The sequence below is a fragment of the Gopherus evgoodei genome, chromosome 15, assembly GCF_007399415.2.
Source record: "Gopherus evgoodei ecotype Sinaloan lineage chromosome 15, rGopEvg1_v1.p, whole genome shotgun sequence".
In the NCBI taxonomy this organism is placed as follows: domain Eukaryota; kingdom Metazoa; phylum Chordata; order Testudines; family Testudinidae; genus Gopherus; species Gopherus evgoodei.
This window is the reverse complement of record NC_044336.1, coordinates 11,380,545-11,399,281: the sequence shown is the minus strand read 5'-3', so window position 1 is coordinate 11,399,281 and position 18,737 is coordinate 11,380,545. Positions and strand designations below refer to the sequence as shown.

General features: G+C 47.3%; 1 protein-coding gene across 6 annotated transcripts in view; it reads right to left on the bottom strand.

The window, feature by feature from the left end:
• SEPTIN9 (septin 9) overlaps window positions 1–18,737 on the bottom strand; it is a 267,635-nt gene that overhangs the window by 37,404 nt on the left and 211,494 nt on the right. Inside the window, exon 1 of one of the 6 annotated variants that reach the window (XM_030534408.1) lies at window positions 12,599–12,673. The exons of the other annotated variants lie outside the window; for them this stretch is intronic. The gene's annotated coding sequence lies outside the window, so the exon portion shown is untranslated. Of the gene's footprint in view, window positions 1–12,598; window positions 12,674–18,737 lie in introns of those variants that run through there. 6 annotated transcript variants of the gene reach the window in all.

Below are 18,737 nucleotides of genomic sequence, written 5' to 3'. Positions count from 1 at the left end.
TCTGGTCCCGAGCTCACCACCACCCCGCCTCTCCCAGTGCCCCATTGCCTCTGGCCCCCATTGCCTCTGTACCCAGGCTTGCCAAGGCTGAGTAAGTGTGCTGTGAAAATGATATTTGTATGTTTGTTAATATCACTTTTCACAGCACACTTAGTAGCCTTAAAAACAAAAACAAAAAAACAAAATAGCAACCAAGTAAAGCAAAAGAAACACCAAGAAAAAAAGACAGGAATGCTCAACGCACTTTGTGTTTCTACTGTTTTGGTCCAGTAAAGAATAGAGACAACTGTACATTATTTTTATTACTGAGTCTGCAAAAAAACCAACCCCTACCTAGATAAATGGCAATGAGTTGGACATATGTATGTGCATATTTATTTGTTCTTCCTGAAGTATTTTAGGAGAAATGGTCAGAGCAGCCACCAGCGAGATTTGGTGGCTGCACTCTGAGGCCACCAAAAAAACTGTTGTGAGAACCCCTAGCCTAGGACCAATGCCTTGTTCTCTGTTCTGGGGTAATCAATGCCTTTTGGGAAGTCTCGCAGGCTCTGGACAGATTCCTCCCTCACTGCTGCTAGGCCTAGTGAGGATGACATCAGACATGCTCCTGGCTTGTTTTCTTCACTCTGCTGTTATTTTTGGCCTTTTATGATGTGCTAGGTGATTTTTCCCCCTTAAGTCCAAAAACGTGTGTGTGTGACTGAAAGTGTGTGTGTAAGTTTAGCTGAACTAAAGAAGCCTACATCCAAACACAGCCACCATCCCCTCTCTGTCAGTGACCCACAAGAGCATGTAACTCTTGTAAGCCAGTCAGGATTCACATGGATCTGGCCCTATGAAGCATTCACTTCTCCCAAGTAGCACACATTTCACATACTCATTTCTACATTGCAGAATACAGACTGACAGGACGAATGCATTTAGACTTAAAACTTAAAAAAATGGATGGGCCATTACACAAAGTAAAACTTTTTCCCTATGTGTATTTCCCTGCCCCCGTCCCACAGTTCCTTACATCCTCTTGTCAATTGTTGGAAATGGACCATTTTCATTACCACTACAAACAGTTCTTTGTCTCTCCTGATGATGATAACTCACCTTAACTGATCACTCTCTTTATAGCATGTATCGTAACACCCTTTGTTTCATGTTCTCTGTGTATATTATATATAATCTTCTTGCTGTATTTTCCACTACATGCATCCGATGAAGTGGGCTGTAGCCCATGAAAGCTTATGCTCAAATAAATTTGTTAGTCTCTAAGGTGCCACAAGTACTCCCGTTCTTTTTGCGGCAACAGACTATCACAGCTGCTACTCTGAACCCACACAATACCAGGCTCTCGAGAACAGAGTTACACACGGATCCAGCAGAGAACACACACCAATTTTTATATGCACAGTAGCGGCACATTCCTTCAAAGCATAGCTTTGTACCAAAGCCACAAAAAGCCATGTTGATAATGGGCTCCTGGCCCTAACACTGCTCCTTGCAACATTATAGACCCAGCAAGCCAGAGATCTTTCCATGGATCCTGAATTAGTGCCATTTTCAAAATGGCACGGCCAAGAGTGGAAAAAAAATCCTACATACCACTTGAAAAAACAAATCCACTTTGAAAGAATGTGCCCGCTAGGAGAAATACTGGGTTATGTAAGGGTTTAACTGTTGCAGTCACAGAAACAGTAACACAAAGCACCCTTCTAGGCATAGCTTAGCGAAAAGAGATCAGAAGGACTGAACCCTAAACCTGTATGATTCAGGGGCGGTTTGTGGGGATTGCTCATGTACATATGGAAGCATATAGGATTGGGGAGCAACGGGCAGCCCTAGAGCAGAAAGCTGATAGCAAAGACATTGGCTTTACTCTCTGTGCTCAGCTAAAGCTGTCGCATTGTTTGTACGCTAAGAGTCAGAACCGGGAAATAAAATATCTGGAGAAGAGTTATTCTCCATTTGCAGCAAAGGAAATGCACCTACAGTATCTGCCCCCACGTTCTCCAACCCACCCAGCTTCTAACAATGCTTGCAGTGCTCTAAGAGAATGCAACATTCATTGCTACATAGGTCTGTGCTTGGCAAACCCCCACATGGTGCAAGGGAATGGACTAGAGACACCGACCTGGGATGTTCCAATCCAGCTCACACAAGTCCACACTTGACTACGCTGAGCTAGTCATGTTTCAGCAGCCTCGAAAGACCAGATAAAAGCCCTACGATGTCAGAGGAAACAGACAACATCCTGTTGGTGCAAATCTTAATGACTTGCTGCCAGCTAGTGTACGGCAATGCAATTAGGTAGCAACTCATTCCACAACTGTTTGGTCCAGGCTATAAGAAAATATGATCAGAAAGAATTTCTTTCAAATGTTTCTCTCTCCTCATGCTGTGGTCTGAAAGCTCAACCTGACAAGGGGAAAGTTACTGATCCTACAAGGCAAAGCAGTGTCATCAACTCTGTATGCAGTGCTCTCAAATACACAGGAGAGATTTTGTAACAAAGAAATTGAGAATGTTTTTCATTTGACTTCCCAGTGCTGCAAGTAGCCATAGATGTTATTTGCAGCAAACGTAGGTGAACAGTTTTTATGATGTGTGACTCTAAATTGACAGTGTTCCTTTAATAACCAGCCATTAACAAATAAAGTCATCATCAATAGGTGCACTCAAGCGTCCCACTTTGGCATGGTTGGTTGTGTCCTGGCATTATTCTCACCAGCCAATCTGTATCCAGGATTCCTCTGACATCCTAAAGCATGAGTAATTTGCCTGCAGCAACTCTTGGAACAATAGGCTCTCCTGCTTTTCTCCAGGCAGATCTTTCCATTATGGCTGGGGGAGTGTTCTCGCCAAACATGTATAAAACAGTTTCAGAACTAAATCTGAACAGATGCAGTAGTTGGCTGTAAATACATGCTGCCAGGATTTCCTGTTTGTATTTAAAACGTATGTTCTTGATCATGGTAACAGTGCCAGAGCTGCAGAACTTTCCATGATACTCATATCAACACCACTCACCAGAAGCTCCGAGTGCTAGAAGCGGGCATGTATTAAGCTGCACAATACCGATGCAAATCTGTGGTTGCCTAAGAAATTCATGCTCGTCACTATGCTGCCCACCTGGAGAACTCATAGCAACAGCTAAGACAGATCTCAGATGCCTCTGCACCCCAAAAGCCCCTCCCCCTTTGCACTAAAGGAAAATCTCAGTCTAGGGCCTTTGACACATAGCTGAGCAGTTCCAACTGCATTCTGGAAAGGATAGTGATACACAGTATCCAGCTCATTACAGATGCCTTGTTTCCTCTAGTTGAGGCTATCCAGGTGCAACCCTCCCATGAGTTCTGTGGTGACACCTATCTGACAAAATAGCATGTTACTTTGCACGCTGTCTGCGCTCTCCAGAGATACATGGCTAGGGGATTATCAGAATGTCACTGCACTAGCAAGAAAAAACAAACCAAGTGCTATGCTACAGGCAGCAACAAGATCCAGTACATCTGTGCAGGAGTTCAGTTTGCCAGAGACCCTGGCATGGTTGATAGCAGTTCTCACACACATGCGCGCGCGCACACACACCCCCCAAACTCAACATCTGTGCATCAACATGAAAAGCTCACCTCAGGCACACAGAGCACACCTGCTACCCATGCAGGCCGGGCTTAGCTGGATGCTAAGAGCAGGTCCATGCACAGGCGGCTGCAGTTAGTTAGCAGAGTGCATTCATTAAAAGACATAGAAACCCCTGGGAGCCAGCAAGTAGTTGAGGAGAAATGAGGGCCTAGAAAAAATGGACAGGCAAGGCCCCATTCACAGCTCAAGAGAGAACCTAGAGTGTTTAGGAGGCCCGGAAGAGAGCAATTGTAGACTGTGCGCATTGACTGGATTCCCATTAGAGTCAGAGTGCTTCTAGTACCCTAGGTTTTAGAGCAATCATAAGAATGTAAGAACAGCCACACTGGGTCAGACCAATGATCCCTCTAGCCCAGCATCCCATCTTCCAACAGTGGCTGATGCCGGATGATTCAAAGGAAATGAACACAACAGGGCAATTATCGAGTGATCAATCCCTGTTGTCCAGTCCCAGCTTCTGGCAGTCTGAGGTTTTGGGACACCCAGAGCATGGGGTTGCAGCCCCGACCCTCTTAGTTACTAGCTATTGATGGACCTATCCTTCATAAACTTAGGTAATTCTTTTTTTAACCCACTTATGCTTTTGGCCTTCACAACATCTCCTGGCAATGAGTTATTCAGGTTGACTGTGCGCTGGGTGAAGAAGTACTTCCTTTTGTTTGTTTTAAACCTGCTGCCTATTAATTTCATTGAGTGACTCCTGGTTCCTGTGTTATATGAAGGAGTAAACAACACTTCCTTACTTTCCCTGTACCATTCATGATTTTATAGCCCTCCATCATATTGCTTCTTAGTCTTCTCTTTTCTAAGATAAACAGTCCTGGTCTTTTTAATCTCTTCTCAGATGGTAGCTGTTCCCTACCCCTCATCATTTTGTTGCCCTTTTCTGTATTTTTTCCAATTCCAATATATCTTTTTGGAGATGGGGTGACCAGAACTGCATGCACTATTCACAAAATGATCGTACAATGGACTTATATAGTGGCATTATGATATTTCCTCTCTTATCTATCCCTTTCCTAATGATTCCCAATATTCTGATAGCTTTTTTTTGACTGCAGCTGCACACTGAGCAGATATTTTCAAGATCTTTCTTGAGTGGCAACATCTAATTTAGACCCCATTGTTTTGCATGTATATTTGGGAGTATGTTTGCCAATGTGCATTACTCTGCATTTATCAACACTGAATTTCATCTGCCATTTTCTTGCCCACTCCCCAATTTTGCAAGATTCCTTTGTAACTCTTTCCAGTCAGCTTTGGACTCAACTATCTTGAGCAGTTTTGTATCATCTGCGAACTTCGTCACTTCACCGTTCACCTCTTTTTCCCTGATCATTTATAAATATGTTGAACAGCATAAATTCCAGGCCAGATTCTCAGGGGACCCATCTATTTACCATTTTCCATTATGAAAACTAATACTTTATTCCCATCTTTTAAGACGGTACTGATACATGAGAGGACCTTTCCTCTTACCCCATGACTGCTTATTTTACTTAAGAGCCTTTGGTGTGGGACCCTGTCAAAGGCTTTCTGAAAGTCCAAGTTCACTATATTGACTAGATAACCCTTGCCTGGTTGCTTGTTGACCCCCCGGCCCCCCCAAAAAGACTTCTAATAGATTGGTGTGGAGTGGTTTCCCTTTACAAAAGCAGTGCTGACTCTTCTCCAACATACTATGTTCATCTATGTGTCTGATAATTCTGTTCTTTACTAGAGTTTTCACCAATTTGCCTGGTACTGAAGTTAGACACAGCCCCGTAATCGCCTCTGGAACCCTTTTTTAAATTGGCATTACATTAGCTACCCTCCAGTCCTCTGGTACAGAGGTTGATTTCAGTGATAGTTCACATACCACAGTTAGTAGTTCAGAAGTTTCATACTGGTGTTCCTTCAGAACTCTTGGGTGAAAACCATCTGGTCCTGGTACTGGTTAATTTATCCATTTGTTCCAAAACCTCCTCTCCTGACACCTCAGTCTGGGACAGTTCCTCAGATTTGTCACCTGAAAACAATGGCTCGGATATGGGACTCTCCCTCACATCCTCTGCAGTGAAGGCCTATGCAAAGAATTAACTGAGCTTCTCTGTAACAGCCTTGTTTTCCTTGAGGGCTCCTTTGGTGTCTTAATAGTACAGTGGCCCCACTGATGATCTGCAGGCTTCCCGCCACGTTGCAGGTGACTTTCTTCAGAGCCTTACAAAGGGGGATAAACACAATTATTCCCATTTTGAAGACAGGAAAATGGAAGCATAGAGGCTAAATGGCTTTAAACTAGAAACTCCCTGCTCCACCCTCTAGATCATGCTGCCTCTATTTACGACAAGTCTGAGAGGCACTCCATGCAAGGAAAGTGTTCAGCAGGAATGGCAGAGTTAGGGTATGTCTACATTGCAATTAAAAACTGGCAGCTGGCCTGTGCCCTCTGACCTGGGATCAGGCTAAGGGGCTGTTTAATTGCAGTGTAGATGCCTGAGCCCTGGGACCCTCCCACCTCACAGGGTCCTAGAAGCCTGGGCTCCAGCCCAAGCCTGAACATCTACACTGCAATGAAACAGCCCCTTAACCCGAGCCCCACAATCCAGAGTCAGCTGGCATGGGCCAGCAGTGGGTGTCTAATTGCAGTGTAGACATACCTTTAAAGACTGAAGCCAAGCGGAGGGATGTTGCTTAAAGCCCTAGCAGAGAAACTGGTTTCAAGTCCTATACAACAGCTATGTCAGAGTGCAGCATCCAACCATGCAACATCATTCAGCATTATCCCTGTGTATTGCCATGGTTTAACCCTTCATATGCTATGCACGTCTCTGGCTACAAAATGCCCCCACTACCAAGGTTACTGGGGCTAAAGGCAGAAGAATAGGCCCATAACAAACTCTCCCTTTCAAGGAGCCAGGAGAATCACTGCTGCTAAACTGCCTGAAGCACTATCATGCACCTCTAAAGGAGCAACAGCAGCTTCCACAGGGACATTTGTGGGCCTCGAGCCTTGTTCTGTGGGATCTGTGTGGCCCAGTTAATCACTCCCTTCCCCTAGTACACTGGTCTCTAGACTGGGTCACACACTTCACTCGGATTAGCACAGAGGTTTGTACCCCTTGAAGAGGGTATAAAGCTGCCACAGAAAGACAACTTGATTCTCCCCTCTTCTTCTTGGAGATCTGCACAGGTAGGATTTCCCCTCCACAAAGTTCATTTCTCTCCCATCAGTTTCCTTCTATTCTGGCCTTCAATCTTCAGTTTGCACTTAGCACCTGATTACTTCCTGGTGATTCCTCTCAACCGCAGGCACCAGAGCGAAGGAAAGAAGCTCCAGACCCCACAAGGGGAAGGGGGAGTTGCTATAAAATGTATCTTTCCCTGTATTTGGCATTTCAGGCATGGGTATGATAGGGAAACACACAGGTCTGACTCGTCATATCACCCATGTGGGATGCACAGTGCTGAACCAACAGTATCAGTCAGCTGAGGGGATGAAAAGCAACAGCTTCTCAGGGTCAGGTATCCACAAACGGCTACGAGAGCAGTATAGACCAATGCCAACTAACCTCTGAACCGCTGGGTGCCACAGTCCCATGACGCCATTGCTGGCGGGTGCAAAGGGGAGGTGTTTTAGAACCCAACTGTGTGTTTAGAGCACTCAGCTGGTTAGAGGCAGACTCAGCAGCAGGGACCAAGCACAATACGCACAGGGGCTGGGTCCCCTACCTTCATCCTGCAGCTCAATCCTAGGCCAAGCTTGCTGTTGCAGCCCAGGCATTTCCTGAGCAGAGGGGCCAGGAGTTCTCAAAGGAGGATTCTTAACTCCCATTGACTTTCCATGGGATTTGGGCCCCATATTTTCTTAAGCTCCTTCGAAAAATCAAGCCAGAATTTATGTCCAGAGGTACTATGGGTGAATGTATGGGGATTAGGAAAACTCTGTGGTCATCACAGACTGCACTTAACCCCAAGAGGCAATTATTTCATGGCCCTTTCCCCCACCACAGCATTTCTTCCCCTTCCTCCCCACAATCACCCACTAAAATACAGACAGCCCACGAGAAATGAATGCCAAGGGGCCTGCTCCTGGTGCCAAGGACGCCACATGAGAGACGCTAAGCATGATCTCATTGGACAGTCTCGAAGAGGGATGGCCGTGAAGACGGCTGCTCCTGAACTAGGAGCACTCTGAGTCTTGTCTGTACAACCACTGAAGCCAAAGGCAATACAATGAAGTCAAAAGGTAAGTAAGAAATATGCTTCAGTGCTTTGGTTTTAGACCATCTGATGCAGAAGTGGAAGAGGACTGGGTAGCTGAGTGAATGGGGCAGTTCATGCCTCAAAGCTACTGTTTCAGACTCTCTGCAGGGGCATCTGCCCTAGCTGGCATCGGTTACCCTTGCTTCAAGTTTTGGAGGTTCTTATCCCCACCACAAAAGCCATAAACGGGAGAAGGATCTTGTCTCTATCTCCTGGGTCTATTGGTGAGATGACCAGACAGCTGCCATATATACATTGATCAAGGTGATGGTTTCTGTCCAGATCCTAGTGAGGGGGGTCTTCCATCCCAAAGTGGTGCCTGTGTTGGTAGCCTCTGCAGAGAAACCAAGCCAAAAGTGAACCTGCAGACAGGCGTCTTCTCTCATTCCCAGGTGGGGAGGCACATTGGTGATGCAGATGCTGCTATGTAGTGAGTTGTTCAACCTGCCGATCCAGCATGTGGCACTTCAAAAGTGCACAGAAAGGAACTGAACTCGAGCTAAACAACATCCTGCTTAAAGACATAATGGGAGCCCTTGGTCCTTTAAGACAGTGGTTCTCAACCAGGGGTAAGCATACCCCTAGGGGTACACAGAAGTCTTCCAGGGGGTACATCAACTCATCTAGATATTTGCCTAGTTTTACAACACGCTTCATAAAAAGCATTAGCGAAGACAGTGCAAACTAAAATTTCATACAGTGACTTATTTATTTGCGTTATATATTATACACTGAAATGTAAGTATAATACTTACATTCCAATTGATTTATTTTACAATTATATGGTAAAAATAAGAAAATAAGCCGTTTGTCAGTACTAGTGTAGCTGTGACACTTTTGTATTTTTATGTTTGATTTTGTAAGCAAGTGAGGTGAAACTTGAGGGTATGCTATCAGACTCCTGAAAAGGGTACAGTAATCTGAAAAGGCTGAGAGCCACTGCTTTAGGATATGTCTACACTGCAATTAAACCACTCATGGCTGGCCTGGGAGGCCAGCTGACTTGGGCTTGCGGTGTAGACATTCAAGCTCAGGCTGGAGCCCAAGGCCTGGGACCTCATGAGGAGAGAGGTCCCAAAGCCCAGGCTCCAGCCCGAGCCCAAACATTTACACCACAATTTTGCAGTTACATGGCCTGAGCCAGAGTCAGGGCCAGCCGTGGGTGTTTAACTGCAGTGTAGACATTCAGTTACTGAGTTGGGGAGAAGCTTGGGTTAAATGGCTCAACCCTCCTGATCCACACTGCCTGTTAACTCACCAAGAAGTGGCCCTTTGAGGCTCATCTCTCACTCAAGAGAAGCAGAAGTTTTGCAAATTGCTTCACAATTCCGACTCTCCTCCTGTTGCTTCTCCCCAGAGAGAGGCTCTGTGACAGTAAGAGTTTAACCCTTTCAGTGCTACACCATCCCATGGGGGCATTTCCCAGGAGAGGAACTCAAACTAATCCAACAACTGCTGTTCACCCTTCCAGCTTCTCCTGGCTTCTATAGCTAGGAAACTCCCCGCTGCGGGGCACCAGCCCTGCTCTGCAGTGTCCCATGGCTCCTGTGCTCAGTCCTCTCTGACTCAGGCACGGCTGTTCCCTGTTTCTGGGATAAAAAGCAAGATCTACCAGTAGTGCATATGGCAAGGAGAAACTTGGCACTTGCACAAGAGACAGACCTAAAAAACTGAGCAAAATAGGAGGAAAAACAGGAAACAAACATACAGAAAAACAGGGAGCCTGAAGGGAAAGACTGAAAAACAAACCAAAACACACACACACAAGTGAGGAAAGAAAGTAACTTTGCCGTGGCAGCACAAGGGATGGGAATAGCCACTAGTTCCCCACAGTAGCTGTGATCCAACCAGAACTACTATATATTCCCTTCAACTCACCTACAAGAAATGCCACGCCTAGAGGTGTTGTGGACACTGGCAGCCCAGCATTACCCAAGCTTTGGAAAGTGAGTCTCCCCCCCCCCCCCCCTTGCAGGAAACTAAAGCCACTTGCAGGTCCTTTGCAATCCTGCTACGTGTTAAAGGTCCACACATCTTAATTTATACATGCCCTCCCTTCTCACTATCCATGCTTTGGGAAACCCTGATGTAGTTCATAATATGATCCTTCCTCTCCTTTCTTCCATGCTTTGATAAGAAATAGTTAAGAAAGTTCATAATTTCCTCTTTTATAGGCCAGAAGGCATCATTTTGATCCCACAGTCCGACCTATTGCTTAACACAAGCTAGAGAACCTCACCTAGGGTTCCTGTACGATTTCTGTTTGCAATCACAGTATCATCGAGGTCTCAGTTTGGCCCCATTCATTTCTGTGTGTGCTTTCACACTGGAAAGCTACTATTTCAGGCTCTCGGCAAACTCAGAAAGAGGTCTCTGCCTCAGTTACGCTTGCTTCACATGCTGAATGTTTTCTTGACAGTCTCCACCTGGTGTTTTAAAATAATTAGAACTGAGATTCTGGAGAACAATTGAAAGACGGTCTCCAGCCAGTCGGTTGTACTCTGCACTTTGGGAAATGCTGTAATCTCAGGCTGTTTGAGAAGGAAGGAGAGCCTTCCAACGGGACATGTAAGTCTTGCCCATCTACTCTCCTGCTATACATCAGCTATTAAGACTGAGTCTCACTCTGCTGGACTCAACATCTTTCTAACCCACACACCAGTCCTCACACATGTCCTGTTTTCTCTAACCACAGGAGAGTACATCTCAGGTGGCAGATAAAGGTGCAGGAAGCCAACGTTTCTAGAAACGTCAAACAATGAGATGTGTTGTCATTTAGCCTATTCCCCTTTCCCGCTCACAAAGGTGTTTCCAAGAGAAAAAACTAAGTTATGGCAAATGGCTTAGCTCTCCTGAACATCCCTGGATTGATTTCCCAGAATGCCCAGCCTTCAGCACACTGAACATGGGTTCTGGAGCCAGGTGCTGCTGAGAAGCGCAGTTAAGTCCTACTTGTATAACATCATTCAGGGTCATCAGCTAGGATGTGGCATAGTCATACCCTAAAATCCTCTCTGGTGGGATCAATGAACTCCCCGCAAGGGCCAGGATACAGGAAAAAAGCCATTTCTCCCAGACACCCTATATCCAGAAACACACACTGCACTGCCAGCTACTTTACTCCCCACTGAGAAAGAGGCGTGGAGTGATTGGGGGATTATTGAAATGAATGACACAAAGCTTTTCACCCTTCCCCCAGGGAGAAGAGCCCCTCTGCACATACTTCTGGAGTCAGAAGTCAGCAGAGGAGGGACAGAGAAAAGACACAGATGGATGCTGGCCTGTGTTACGGCTTTAACTGCAGAATTTTAGTCCCATTTTCCCCTTTAAAAAGTGAAGTAATTGCTTAGATCTTAGTTAAATTAGCTGAAAAAAAAAGTAAGCAGGTTGTTAAATATGAGCAGCATTGAAAGAGACTCCCCATCTCTCTTTGCTCAGCTTCAGGCACTGTTACCTTCAGAGTAAGAGCTGCTATAGGCACAGACAAAGCAGAAAGTACAGGAGTACTTATGGCACCTTAGAGACTAACAAATTTATTTGAGCATAAGCTTTCGTGGGCTACAGCCCACTTCATCGGATGCATGCAGTGGAAAATACAGTAGGAAGAGATAGATATATATATATACACACGCACACACATATATACACACAACATGAAACAATGGATGTTACCATACACACACTAATGAGAGTTAAGGTTGCACAACTAGCCCAATCTACACACATGCATCTGAGGGACCTGGGCACCCACAATGACTTCTACAAGGCCACTTGGGTGAGTAAAACTAGCCACAGGCATCAGTGTTGGCAGGCGTTCAAGGGCAGCCAATGAGCTGTTTCGGGGTATTTAAAACCCCTGTGACTGTAATAAGGAGAGTTATGTCCAGAGGTCAAAGCAGCAGGATGTGGGAGGACGACAAGACAGGGAGGCCTAGTGCTGCTCCGGCTAGGGTTACCGTCTGGGAACTCATTTATACAAGCGGTACATTAGTCCTGGAGCGGCTATGGAACACCTCTGGCACACCGAGAACAGTAGAGCACATAGCCCCCCTTGGATTCCCCCCACATTACCATCTGGGTTGCCTGACCGCTCTGTAGCAGTTGCTTCCCCTTCCCCTTCATTCCAACAGCAGCCCCTGTGCTAGCCGGCACCGAGGCTTCCCCATCTTCTTGCTAGGAATACAACCTCCTATTCATTCCATCCCAACAATACTGGGCATGTAAGCAGGGCTCCAACTAAGGAGGGAGAAGAAACAACAGCTGGTCTTGTGAGCTAATTAATTATAAATACAAGGGAAGGACAACTGGGAGGGAGAGGGCCCTGTGTTAAGTGTTTACCAGTTGAACCTTGCATGTGATCTGAGGGGGTTTTGTCTCAGGCCCTGCAGATGGAGTAGTTCTATACACTTTAGTATTGGCAGCCCCTGTGGTACAAGGCCCTTAAAATACAGAGAGCCGCTATTCCCTGACTCCATCTGCCTGGGTCCATTACACTAACTAGAGGACTTCCATGGTTTTTCAGACACTTTGCTATCAAGCTACTCCACTCCAGACCCCAGAATTTTTAAGATATTGCTAAAATATCTCTGTGCTTTACGCAGAGAAGCCTGCTGTGAATTTAGCCCACTGCACAAGCTACCAGGAGCCTCTTCCATCCTGCCTTCAGCACTGCCTACAATGCAAGCAGAAACCTCAGCAAAGAAAGGAAACAGCAACTTACTCTGGGGCTGCTTTTATTGCTGGTGCTGCTTCTCCTCCTCCAGTCAGCTTGCAATGATTTCCTCCTCCCCCTAATCAACCAACTCCTTCCACTTGCCTTGCTCTGTGCTGATGGTGAGCTCCCCCTCGATTAGCTGCAGTCAGCCTGCAAACACATCTTCTTAAAGGGGACTTGCTTCCCAGCACTCTCCTCTTCCTGTCCTACGGCTCCCTGCCACCATCCCCCCAGTCAACAGAATTCCACCCCTCCTCCCACGGCCGCTTTTGAAAGGGCATATAACCCTCTTTACCAGAATCTTATATACGCCTACCTGTCCTCCTAGGAAGCCCTGCAATGAGATGGACCATCCCATGCTCTTCCTACCCCTCACCCCACCCATTTGGAGTAGAAAGTGCCCTGCCTGTGCCAGGGAGGCTGCTGCATTGCAGGGCAATTTCAGTAGTCCTACTGCAAACAACTGCCCCTGGAGAGTTAAGGCTTGTGAAGACAAAGGGCATGTCTACACTGCAATTAAATACTTGCAGCTGACCCCGTCAGCGGACTCAGACTCACGGGGCATCCAGGCTCAGGCTGGAAGATGGGTTCTGGGACCTTCTCTCCTTGCAGAATCCAGACTCCATTCCAAGGCCAGATGTCTACATTGCAAGTTTTACAACCCCGCAGTCCAAGCCTGTTAAACACCGTAGCTGGCCCATGTAAACTGCAGTGTAGACATACTCGAAAAGATCCAGACATTTGGATCCACAGTTCTGAGAGGGGCCCTCCAAGCTGTTTCGTTGGCTGGCTGAGCCTGTATTTGTACTATATGTATACTGTGCATGCCCTCAATGGAGTGATAGGGACCACCTCCCTTGAAGGTACTTGCCAGCTTTAGAAATTGGACTAGATGGCTATCAGAGATGGCAGCATCATAGAGATTTTCACTGAGAAAGGGCATCAACAGTGGAGATCAATTGAGGCCCTGTCTAAACATCCATGGAGCTGCCTCTAGTGAAGACACACTGCACAGTGAAACTTACCTCAGCGACTTACCAGGGTAAATCGCACTGGACCAAGCCCCATTTTACAGGTTGCATATACACCGGGGGGGGGGGGGGTTTCTATCACACTGTGGCTCCACCAGGGTTAAAAAACACTGACAAGTATACACAGAGGGTTGCGTGCTGTGACGCTACCTCCTGATGCAGCACCACTGCTTCAGTTTGGGCAAAATGCCTGCTAGTCCTGCCCCTGTGCTTCCAAACCAGGGTGCCAGCAAGAGCTACGGTCCCCTCCCAGCTGTACCGGCAGCAGAATGTTGTTAACATCCTTGGGGTGAGGCTGGCACTTCGTCTCTGGGTGCCTAGTGGCATAGGGGCTTGGGGCCTGCTGTGCGAACAGAGGCTCTTTTCATAGGCAAAGGGATGGCAGCAAGTGGGGACTTTTTAGCAGGACGGAATACAAAGCCAGGCAGCCCCTGGTAGCTCCCCTTTCACCTTGATGCTCTAGGCAGCTGCTTCCTTGGCTGCCCTTTTCACAGACCCTAGCCTGGATTATTTCAACCATACAGCAGTCTTCTACAGTAAACAAACCCAAAAGGCAGCCTCCATCCCACCCCCCCCACCCTTACCTAGCCTCCAACCTCAAATATTTGCATTAGAAGGGCCTCCCCAGCCTCCACTTCCCCCAGTGCAAACAGGAAGGCGGGATTCCTGGAGATTATCACAATGTAAGATGGCCAGGCTGAATGCCTGGTGCCACTGCTGTCATTGCGCTGGTGCACTTAGACAGCCCGCTATCCTCTAACCGGCCAGGTCCTGGGATGAATGGAAACAGACTTTGGTGCCCAGCACTTCTCGAGAGTGGTCGCTGCACAGTGGGTGCTGCCTACCGGCCCGCTATCTCTACAGCAGATCACACAGACTACGGAAATGTTGACGTGCTGAGGCTGGTTGGCTCAGCAAATTAATTTAGGGGCACTCCTTCCTCTATTCTCAGTCCATTGTCTTCCCCTGACTAAAGCCAAGATGGCTCCCTTGTTCCGAGACCTGATTGTCTTGGCTCCAATACCATTGCTTAGATTCTTTGATCCTCAGGGTTTTTTTATTTTTTTTAACTATCCTCGGAGACACTCAGGACATTGCAGGACTGGGATCATAGGACACTGAAGAGGTGAAGACAGATCAAACTGTGTGCCCCTACTACCTTGAAACAGGGTAGGGAGAACACACAGATCAGATGTGTTATCAGCATCAGCAGTCCCCTCTCAAAGATCAAACTCTTAGACTGATTTTTTATAACTACACCAAAGGAGCTGCTGCTATGCCACTAGGTCTCTGGGATCCTAGCTGTGTATGAAATACTCTTTGGCAGGAAAATCAGCCAAAGGCCCTGCAAGCCAAACCCAGTTGGTGCCTAAACCCCTGGTCTTCAAGTAGCGTTTTGTGCTTGTTCTGTTGGTTTCTGCTGTCCATGGCAGGCTCTACAACTCACATTCTGTTTTCCTTCTCCCCTAAGGCGGCTCAAGCCAATTCTTATTTCCCTTGTCCAGTGGTAGTTCCCTGCCGATTGCAACGTTAACCCCGCTCATCCTGACGGCTGCCTTCCCTTCTCTTTTATTCTCTTTCCCGGGCTGCCAACAGCTCTGGCAATGTTGCTGAAGTTGGCACGTATCCCTCTGAAAACGGGCTGTGAAACAGGCTGGACAGGATTGATTGCAGCCCCTCACTTTACTGATCGCCGCAAATAACAATTTCTGAGAAAGTGCCGTCACTGCGCTGAAACCAAGGCCGGAAATCCAGCCTCAATCTGCTTATGCTGCAGCTGGATTACACCCCTTTTTATGACTTAATAAAGCTCTAACCCCTATCAATGGGCATTAGTGTTTTAATCTCCTTAATAGTGAAAATCCTAAACTAGACGCCAAACAGGGCCTTACCCAGTTGTAGCTGGACCCATTATTTTTTAAGGTAACTCCTTCCAGGTTTGCATTAGGTTGAGGGCCAGGACTAGGTCATGCAAGACAGCAGGCTGACCTGCACCGTGACAGGGCCTTGCTGACGTAAGGCTCAGTCAAGCTCATGCTGAAGACAATGTCTTCAAACAGAGCAGGATCGGGGCCTTCGAACACAGAGATAGCAATATAAAATGGTTGCCACTGAAAAGCCATCATGTGCCAAGAGTTAGCACCCAGATGTGTCTGAGATGCTGAACTTTCCATTTGCGCTTAGAACAGGAAATCAGTGAGGTCTCTCAGATGTGAGTTGACTTTATAAATGGTGGCTACCCTACACTTAACTATTAAAACAATTACACACACACACACAGGATAACAACTATCACCTGGATGCTTGTGAAATGCCCCTACTCTGGGACACGAGCAGGGACTGAACCAGACTCTTTACCCAAACAGCATGGACTTCTGCCCCTTGAACTGAAGGAGTAACTCTATGAGCTGCTAGCAGAAGCAAGTACTTATCCTCTAGGTGGCTGAGCTGCTGGAGGGAGAACACAACATATTTGGCCAGCATGTTATATTTGAAACTGAAGTCTGTTTTCTTACTGCTTTCCTCACTGTTCCACTCAGACTCCGGTTTGTGATGTTAGCCTTGTTTGTGAGCAGCAGAAAACTGCAGAAAAAGTTTCTCCCCTCAACCAGTCAAGCATTGCAGCGCAGGGGTCGGCAACCTTTCAGAAGTGGTGGGCCGAGTCTTCATTTATTCACTCTAATTTAAGGTTTCGCGTGCCGGTAATACATTTTAACATTTTTAGAAGGTTTCTCTCTCTATCTATAATATATAACTAAACTATTGTTGCATGTAAAGTAAATAAGGTTTTAAAAATGTTTAAGAAGCTTCTTTTAAAATTAAATTAAAATGCAGACCCCGCCAGACCAGTGGCCAGAACCCGGGCAGTGTGAGTGCCACTGAAAATCAGCTCGTGTGCTGCCTTCGGCACACGTGCCATAGGTTGCCTACCCCTGTTGTAGCGCATCTATAAACACTGCCTCATTGCTGGTAACTCACATACTGTAGGACGGGTAGCTCACGTATCATGGAACTCTTACACACTCTTTCGAGTGCACTTACTGTTTCAGCTGCACAGGCAACACAAAGAACCCACCCAGAAAAACGATTGAAGACTGGGGAGAATGAGACCCGAGCACAAAGACTATAAAAGAGACATCCCCTGACTCTACCAAAGAGACACGTTGGGCATTTAGAACAGTACATTTTGTCAACAGTATTTGTAGACCAGGGGTGGGCAAACTACAGCCTGTGGGTCGGGTCCGGCCCCTCAGGGCTTTGGATCTAGCCCGTGGAATTGCCCCCTGTGGCACTTGGTGCCACTCTCAGAAGCAGCCCTTGGGTGGGGGGGCCAGAGGGCTCCATATGTTGCCCTTACCTCCAGGCACTGCCCCCATCAGCTCCTGTTGCCTAGGAATGGGGAACCGCAACCAATGGGAGCTTTGGGGGAGGTACCTGGAGGTGCCGTAAGGGCAATGCACACAGAGCCCTCTGCCCCGCCTCCCCCAGGGGCCGCAGTGCTTCCTGGAGCGGTGGGGACAGGGCAGGCATGCAGAGAGCCTGCCCTGGTCCTGCTGCGCACTGCTGCCACCCCGGAGCCACTTGAGGTAAGCGAGGCTGGAGCCCGAACACTTCCTGTACCCCACCCCCCCAACTCCCTGCCCTAAGCCCCCTGCCTGCACCCCGCACCCTCCTGCACCCCAATTCTCTGTCTTGAGCCCCCTCATACACCCTGCACCCCTCCTGCACCCCAACTCCCTGCCCTGAGCCCCCTCATACACCCCGCACCCCTCCTGCACCCCAACTCCCTGCCCTGAGCCCCCTCATATACCCCGCACCCCTCCTCTGCCCCAATTCCTTGTCCTGAGTCTCGACCTGCACACCGCACCCCTTCCCACACCCTGCACTGCTTCCCGCAGCCCAACCCCCTGCCCTCAAACAATTTCCCCACCAAGATGAGGTCCTCAGTCCAAAAAGTTTGCCCACCCCTGTTGTAGACTGTTTGTGCAGAGCAGTGATACTCAAGACCTCAGTGGTTCAGGAGCCAAAGTAGCAATCTATATTACCCAAAAGAGCCACAGTCGTGTGAATTCATTTTCATTTACTACAGAACTATCTAGTCATATTTAAACAGTATGACAGGGAAATATATAGATTACATATATCCCCATATATATTATTCTCACGCAAAATGACTGACCAAGTATTATTATTTTATCAACTACAAGTGGTTAATACCATAGTAAAAGCATCCTGATTGGTTAATAATTAAGTTATACTGTGTTTTAATATCATGTGCTGCAAAGAGGCTCCCAAGCCTCAGTCAGAGTATCACTGGCACAGAGGAATCGCTTGTACAGCAACATGACCACCTCTCACATTTGTGCTGTAGTAGCACCTACAGGCTTCTGAGGTTGAGACCCAGTTATACTAGTTTCTATAAATGGAGATAGGAAGACACAGTCCCCGTCCCGAAGGGCTTACTGCCCAAAACGACTACAGGTTAGCGGCAGGAAGGATTCTTATCCCCAGCTGCTGGTGAGCAACATAGAGATTAAGTGACTTGCCCAAGGTTACACAGGACATCTGTAGCAGAGCCAGGAATTGAACTCAGGACTTCTGCACCCAATCATCCTGCCTCTCTCTCAAAACGCTGTGGCTAGGAATAATTCTGGGAATAATAAGAACCCCCTGTGTTCTTATGAGAAGTGTCACAGATTTGCACTAAGCACAAGGGGACACGTTGTCAAAGTTGCATCTCCTCCAAAATACTGGGTCTGATTCTCCCCTGCCTTGCACAACCACTTACACGTGTGGGTGTAAAACTAGACCAGATCCAAATTCTCCATGCACACCAATGGCAGCGTTTTATATCCCCTTGGTACAAGGCAGTAGAGAATCAGGCCAGCAGCAGCCCAGAGGGCCACAAATTCTGTGGGGCATTGGTTCAGGACCAGCTCCCAGAAGAGACTCCGTGGCATCTATAGTAATGAATCACCAATGCCACTAGCACTTTCCACAGGAGCCCAGGTTTTCCTTGAGGCAATCTCATCCAAAGGCTGTACCAGGGTCCGCTGCTGCTTACCGTGGAACGAGTGGCCATATGGACAGGCACCAGGCTAGGAGACAGGATT